Genomic DNA, 8,221 nt, shown 5'->3' with positions numbered 1-8,221 from the left:
CGCCCGAAAAAATGAACTTCACGAGAACGCTATCACAAGAAATTCCATTGGTCGGGTATAGGGGAGGGGGGGAGCGAGGTGGTAAGCAGACATTACGGAATATTTATATTCGGGTATTTTTTCTCTCCACGCCCCTGGATCCGGCGTGAGACCTCTGTCACAAAAAAATAGTAGCGCTTTTATTACGGCCCACACCCTCGCAGCAAAAGCCACAGGAGAAAATTCTAGTTCCCTCAAGACACCCCTCACTGGTCCGCAGTGACCGCAGTCACAACGGATGGGATAATGAAGTTCGTCGTGCTCCTCCTCCACACGAACGAAAATATTACGTCCTGCGTTCATATATTTCCAACTTTGTTGGGGCACGTCTTAGTTCTTTGCTTCTCAGTCTTTTAGACAACAATTTCATTGCTTCTTTTGCAAGAAGAGGCGGAGACTTTACGCTATCCACTAGCTCACGAAATATTTGGGAACGTTAAGGCCTGAAGTGGCCTCCCCATTTGTGGTTACAATTACTTAACATGGCGACGAAAGCACGTAAATTATTAGATGAAACAGAGTAGAATCACGGGCTCATCATTTTATATGATGCTATAACTGTGTTTGGGGGACCTCTTTGTTACCAAAGTGTGTATTGACCGCCTGCTAACCAGCCTACTAACAAGCTGCACAAACACCCCAGCACAGGTAGTAATACGCTCGTTTAGTGCGGGCTTTTTAAGATGTAGTAACCACGCTTGGTTTCTGCAAAAAAAAAGAAGGAAGAAGAATCCGCGGGGGAATGGAAAGCCTTGAACACACGCTTAACAGTTGTGTTGACCTGCGACTCGGCAGCAAGGCGACAGCATTTATCAGCGCCCCGTTGTAGTTAGGGGTACCCCCTACTATATAAAATTTCTGCATGGCTTTGTCGCAGTATGTTGTAGACGTACGCGCAAATAACATTATGACACATGTTTCTTCAAAGTTGCGTTCAAGGACGCCGAAGGCTGTCGGTGCGGCGGGACCGACCCAGAGTTGGGGGGGTCTGCCGCTGCGCTGGCGCTGCACTATATACCGGCTGAGCGCTTGTGCTCTCGCCCTATTTTCCTTATGGGTTTTTCGCTCTACAATTTCAGGACTACGGACGAGCGCACGTAATAGGTCTTTTTTTTTATTCAAATACCAGCGAAAGGCCCTTGTACCTTGGAATACGTGAGCGTTCATAGCTGCAATAATCCATTCGCCAATATGTCTGCTGCTCGTGTAAAACAACGTACATCTAGTGGTCTGCTGAGATATTAAGGTGCAGTAAAGCGACCACTGAGAATTTTGCGTGAAGTTCATTGCAATTGTACCAAAAATATGGACGCATTCCAGCTCAAGGGAATTTGTTACTGCACAACTGGCTTGAAATTTTGCAACTTTTTTTTTGGAGATAGTTCACTAACTGGTAGAGAGTAATTCCCAGCCATGCATTTCCGATAAGACATTCCAAGCAACGCATGTTTAGTACCATGTCCTACCGTTCTTCATAACTGAATTTAACATTTGAACAAAGGTTGGAAGAATTTATTAGTATTGCAACTAGATTCTGAAATGCAAAACAGTGTCAAAATGAACGGAAATAAAAACCTTCATGAAAGCTACAGCTCGGGGACCGAATAATGCGGAGCCCGGATGGCCAAAAAATGTACTTTTAATCATCATAAAGCAGCTCACGCAACATAAAGATGGCCGTGGGCACTCAGAACACAGCGAATAGGTGTCCGTCACAGATTATCGGTTTGTTTGAGGGAGAATGTACGGGAACCTCTTCCTTCCCACCAATAAGAAGAAAGTGACCAGCAAACCTCCAAATATATGCATTCTACATGGCGACGCGCATTCAGAATAAAATCACTGCTATTACCCAAGAATGCGAGGCACCTCATGGGGCATTGCAGTGGGGAAGTTACAAAAAAACATATTGCACTCCAGTTTCGCTCCAGGCAACAGAGATCAGTCTTCGTTACTGGTAGTACGTTTTGAATCTGTTGCATCACGTTATTTTTAATTAGTTTGAACCGAATTACTACGTCAAGCATACCGCCTCAGTTTCTTCCCCAGCCAGAGGGTTCTCCACGTGCAGATGTTTTTCAGCTGTTCTTCAGTGCTGTGGAAAGTGGTCAGCCCACTTGACAGTTGCGTGCCGTGTTAAAGAATCACGCGAATCCGAATGTGGTTTCAGTCATTTCTTGTCTCATTATTCCGGCGGCCATTTGGGTTTCATTCCTATAGCCACCGTCGCCACCGGCGGCTACTACGTTCATTTTTCGTGTTTGATGAGACTAGGGATGCTTCCTCTTCAAGCAACCTGTCGGCGACTCAGACTGAAAATGCGAAACTTATTTTTTGTTTCTTGTTACTGTCATCAGATAGCTCGCTTGCGGAGCACCAAACCTGTATTGTCTGGCAACCATTTGGCTGTGCTCGGAGAAATCGTTTTCGTATTGTTGATTTGATTGATTGTAGGGTTTAACACGCGGACGCAACGCAGGCGATGAGGCGCGCCGTAGTTGAGGGCGCCGGATTAATTTTGACCAACTGGGGATCTTTAACGTACGCCGAAATCTCGTACACACGGGCGTTTTTGCTTTTCGCCTCTAGAAAAGCGGCCGCCGCGGCCGGGAATCGAACGCGTGACCTTGTGCCCAGCAGCGCAATGCCTTAGCCACTGAGCGACCGCGGCGGGTGTTTTCGTATTGTTAAAGGCCGCCATACAATTTTGCTTTGGAAGTTGTTCTCAGAGAAACCGTCTTTTTCCTCGCATATCTCGTCAAAGAAAGGAGGGTCATTCTGCTACGAAAGTCTCTCAGCATGCTGGCAAACCTGCATGCGAGTATTGATATATGTGAATAGCGCGAATGTTTGTGTGCACCTGGTATAGTGGTTAAATAGTTGGGTTAGAAAGCAGGATTCTCCATGTGCTATTGCAGGTTTGAGTGTGAACTTTCCGGCTGGAGTAGAAAAACAACCATGCCTGTTTAGCAAATTTCTGTGTGTGTTAACGGCGTAGCACCAGGGACCTAATTGATTCCTAGCCAAGTTCTGAGTACACCTGGCAGTCCAGCTTTGGCTGCAGTACTTAATGCTTTCATTTTATTTTTATCTCTTTTTGCTCTCTCGGGTGATTCCTTCGGCTTTAGGGACCGTATTACTGGTGCGGGAAAATGTTATTTTCTTAGTTTTGCGTCCTACAAGGAAATACTTCGTGTCCGGGCTCATTGGAATAGCAACGGAGCCCAAATTCATATGTGAGGGCGCAATATTGCAATACTTCATTGCCATCCTAAAAGTGTCTTTGTTGCCCTATTAATTTTTACAGGAGTGTTACGTGATGCACTCCTGGCGGGCAGCGACATAGAAGGCACTTTGCACCTTTCAACGGCCGAATACCTCGCTGAAATGGGACACACTTCCGCTGATGACTGCAGCCATGGGGCCGCCCCGGGAGCCAGGAATGGCCCTATAGTGGGCGATCGACATTGCCTCAATAACGTGCCCCTAACAAGCCTTAGAATTAGAGACTTTCCGCAATTCAGAGTGGAGTACTATTCGCTTCTGTTATGTACGTTGCCCACGCGGTGCACCAATGAAAACTTGAAGTGACATTTTCTTTGTTTATGTTTTCTGGTATCTTGTGTTTGCATTTGATTTCTGTATAGTAGGATTGCTTGAACCACACTTACACACGATGAGGTATTTACATGGACAAATATTTCGTGTTTTAGGGAGAATGGTTAATCCAGTAGGCAGAATTTGCAAGGATGAACATCAGTTCTTAAAGGGGCCCTGAAAGGTGCTTTGAACACACTAAATGAACTAACACAATCGTTAGGTTTGGTGGTCCACAATGTCTGTGCTAATAAAATCTTAACACAATCGTTGGGTTTGATGGTCCACACCGTCTGTGATAATAAAATCTTTTTACGTGCAATTGAAAAGCACACGCTTTCGTTGCAAAGTTTGTTGTCGCGTTCCAACCTTCCCTGTTTGTTTATGGGCTCCGCCATCCTCTTCTGTATACGTCGTCGATTATCCCATGCACGTTACGAAGCAAAAATCTTGTTAATTGGACGGCTTTGTCTCCCACTTCTGGCGAAGAGAAGCGTCGTCTGCTCAGCATCGACGGGTCATTGCGGTGCCTTTGTTTAATTAGCACTTGCTTCCGCACGCTTAACGCTATCGTGTTCATCCATATTTATATTTTTAACTGTGTTATCACGCTTATCGTTGGGGTGCGTTGGCTAGGCCGACAGGACTATGACACGACGACGACGACGATGACGACTTTCGAGTTTGCAACAGCCTTGTTCCACAATGACAACGTCGACACCAACACGCCGGCCGATCGGAAGTCCGCATTGGTACACTGGCTCACTGACCGACGACGCCGGCGACTACCGATCGTCCGAATAGTCGTGGGGAATCGACCGACAAGCGAAAACTGCCCTCCCGCCCCCCCCCCTCCCCCCGACAACAGTAGTGCCGCAATGAATGCTTCTCTTTTCTGTTCGTTCTTACAGTGTGGCAAACATAGTCAGGTTCATGAAGTTCTTGCAGCTCAACACACACATGCGGTACGTACTTTGGCTTACGACGTTCCGTTCGTTCGCTTTGGCGACAATTCGTTTCGTGGAGTTGCGAACTGCAGATCCGTGGGCGACCAGCAACACTTGTAGAAAATATACGCTAACTTAAAAGCAGACGAGGTGTTGCAGAAGGTTCATTAGGTGATAAGGAATCAATATTGATCAACGCTTTTAGTGTAAAGCGTAAAACAGAAGCACGGCGAGCACTATTAACGCAGGGCGAAATCGCCGTCGCAGCCTGCACGGTGCTCTAGACTGTGAAGACGGGCTAGTTGGTTCCTACTGATGGCAAAAAACAGCGCAAAGAACGGGCGCAGCCACGTCAATAAAACTTTTTCTGCCTCTGCCTAATCATTTCTGTGACAAATATGACGTCAGTGAGATTTTGGTGTATCCCGGCAAAAAAAATATTTCGTTATAAATTTGAACACCCCGCCGTTTAACGACGGCGTTAGTTAGAACGCGATGCTCTCTTCTGTGTTATTCAAATGCAGAAGCGAAAAAATCAGATAGAAAATAAATGTTGTAGAGGAATCGCTAAGCACAGTAGTTCATCGTTAGGATGAAGGAAGACACGTATTTATTGAATCTAGACGTCTTCATCATTGGCCCGTTGAATCTTGCATCGACGTCTTCGCAGTTGCGCAACGTGGCATTATCATCGATGTGGAGACGGCTACAGGTGCAGCCAATCTTTCGGGCGCAGGTTGAAGGTTTACTGCACTGCGAAGGCGGATTCCCATCTTGGGCCGCTACGAGTATTGCATGTCATCGATCACCATTGTTCTATTCTGTGTCATATTATTGACGTGTCTGGCGCACTAATTTTTCTCGTAACTTTTTCCCTGCGCTGGACGCCATCAGTGAAACCAGAAAAATCTTGGCTTTAAAATTGTGCTGTGTGTCGACGGCAACAGTATGGAAAAATCAAATGTAAATCGGCTTCCTACCGAGAGAGACCTAGGTTCAAATCGACAATGAACATCGTTATCTTTTTTCTGTTTTTTTTTGTAAAGCGCTTTTCCGAGTAGGGCTTTTCTGTAGCGTATTTTACCGTGCGCTCGGAGGCATCAAGGAGGCATTAAAAACTCCTCTCCAGAGTCTCAGTGTGGTGAAGCTCACGTAAAATGTTCCACCGCACGGCGGCACGTGTGCCAAACACTCATTTCCAGAAATTAAGAAACCGGATGTCAGCTCCATTGCCGCTTTAATCGAAGCAAAATACCGATCAGAAAAAAGAGAGGGGGAGGGGTGACGCTGCTCCGCGCGCATTGCCATTCACTCTTGATTCAGGAGGGGGAGGGGGGGGGGGTAGACAAACTGGTCGGGCAGCGGGTCCGCTTTCTCGCATGAGTCCTAAAGATGGATTCAAACGGCGGTCGAGGAGGCCGCTGGAGGCGCGCGAATAGTTAACGTAGCAAAACGTCACGGGATCATCACGCTCGTCGGTGCATTTCCAAGTAGGATAAAACTACCAGAAGACAGCGTGGAGAGACTTGCGGGAGACGTGGGATTAACTTCCACAATTTTTTCGCCCAGGTACGCAGTTTTTGTTTTCCGGAATATCCAATTCCTCCTTAAGCCTGACTTAACGATATGAGCGCCGCACAGGAACCGTGAAAATAGCAACGTTGCACCCCCCAAAAAGCTCCCGCATGGCATCCACCACCGTAAACATGGCCGGCTGAGCAACACCACACTTACGCTACAGTGTACACTAACCTTACGCAATGGTATTGCTAGTCAGCCGTCCGGCGGGCGCGAAGGGGGCGCCTCCGTGAGGCAGCAGCGGTGGCGCTGCAGGCAATCGGAGCGCGGCCGACCAGTGACGCCGCGAGGAGCATTGGGGTGGATGGAGCTCCACCATGCTGCCTTCGTAGGTCGGCGCTGTTTTAGCCGATTTTAACTGTGCGTTTTAAAAGTCCACTCTTCGTTTCTGTCTACAAAACAGGTTATTCAAATGAATTGGTTCCTACGAATACCAAAAGTTTTTTTTACCGAATCATGAATTGATGGGAGTACGTTTTCGCGTACAACGCACGATCCAGCCAGATCATGGAATCATGTCGCTGCGTTCTATCCTCGATATCCTCTTCCGGGCACTACCGTTCCACACATGCTCGGGGTAATCAGAAACACTGCCAGCACGGCAACTTGGGCTAACTGGGACCCTTTAAGCCGAATTTCGGCTTCCTACCCTACAAAGAAGCATTTTTTTTGTATACCCCCGCCGTATACTGCCGTGGAAATGCAAACGCGGGAAAAGATTTGTTTCGTGTCTGGGCGCACGGTAAATTCCTTTGTGGGCCTTTGGAACCACATTGACTTCTCTCTGTTTGCGGTCAAATATTTTCTTTGACGCTTGAACGGGATCTTACTAATTTGCATCGTTCATAAATTAGGCCCCATCACGCGCACATCCTCGCTGCCCCCTCCCACACCCCCAGTTAAGAATATCTGTTAAATAATATTGACGAATAAGAATATTACGTGTGTACGCATGCATTGGATGTTTTTGGCCTTTTCAGTGAACATGCAAAAACGGCGGTACCAAACCTTTTATTTTGCACGGCTGCAATTTTTGTTAACTCCACGAGTTGGAAAATTAGCTAACTTGGGGGGCACGCTCAACTTATCTTTAACAAAATCGTCCTGCCAGACATTAACTGCGGTGGCATTCTTCATTGCACTGGGCTTTTTTTTTTGTTTCCCGCATATAAGGAGGGAATCGCCAGACGCACGCGTGGAAAGCAACAAAGGGGAGTATTTTTGTTATGCCCAATCATGGTAGTGGCGGCTGTTTGAAATTAAGCCTTGCTTTATCACCCACGCCGGGCAACCGATGTATTAAGGAACATTTTCTTTTGGTAAAGCATTTTATTGCGGCTTTTTTTTCAGCTAGCCTGGCCTGCTACATGCCGACCACGTTGAATGCGTGACTTGCGGGGATAACGCAGTAGTTTTCACAATTAATTAGAACACTGCATCTGGCACAGTCGGGCAATCTTTGAAAGTGATCTCACAGTCCCAACACTGGCGAAATATTTGTTCCAGCGGGGGTAGTGAAACGACTAATCTCGTTGCTGCGGTTTGATCCTTCGGTCGTACTCGCGAAGGTCACGGCTGCAAATAGGCTCCGTAGCCCGATTCCCGCAAAAATCCGGCAGCGAAAATAATGAGTGTTATAGCAGTTCTATCGCAGCTTCAATTACGAACTGATGTACAAGGCCGTTCACTTTAGGTGCGAACACGGCGCAGTGTAGCCGCGCTGAGCGGAGCGCCAGCGCACAAGCCGCGACCGCGCATCCAAGCTAAGCGGCGCAAGTGCATAGGGGCTTCGAGGCGGGGCTTCGTGTCGTCTGCTAGCGTGGGAGCGTGCCGTGCTCGCTTTGCTGGGAAGGACGCCTAACTCTGGGCATGGTTGTAGCGTCTTAGCGGACCGCGACCGCGTAGCGGGAAAGCGTACTCCTCTCACTGCGCCGTGTGATGCAGTTTCTGCGAATGACTAGAGCGCTTCATCTTTTGCGGTAAGCGGACACAGTTAAATTCATGTATTGTTGCGAACATTTCATAATTGGCTTGGTTTGGTTTAATGAGAGACGCTGTAG

Source organism: Haemaphysalis longicornis, unplaced genomic scaffold (assembly GCF_048455015.1).
Source record: "Haemaphysalis longicornis isolate Haplotype H1 unplaced genomic scaffold, Haemaphysalis longicornis Haplotype H1 scaffold_8, whole genome shotgun sequence".
In the NCBI taxonomy this organism is placed as follows: Eukaryota; Metazoa; Arthropoda; class Arachnida; order Ixodida; family Ixodidae; genus Haemaphysalis; species Haemaphysalis longicornis.
The sequence above is the reverse complement of the archived record's forward strand: the minus strand, read 5'-3'. Positions refer to the sequence as shown.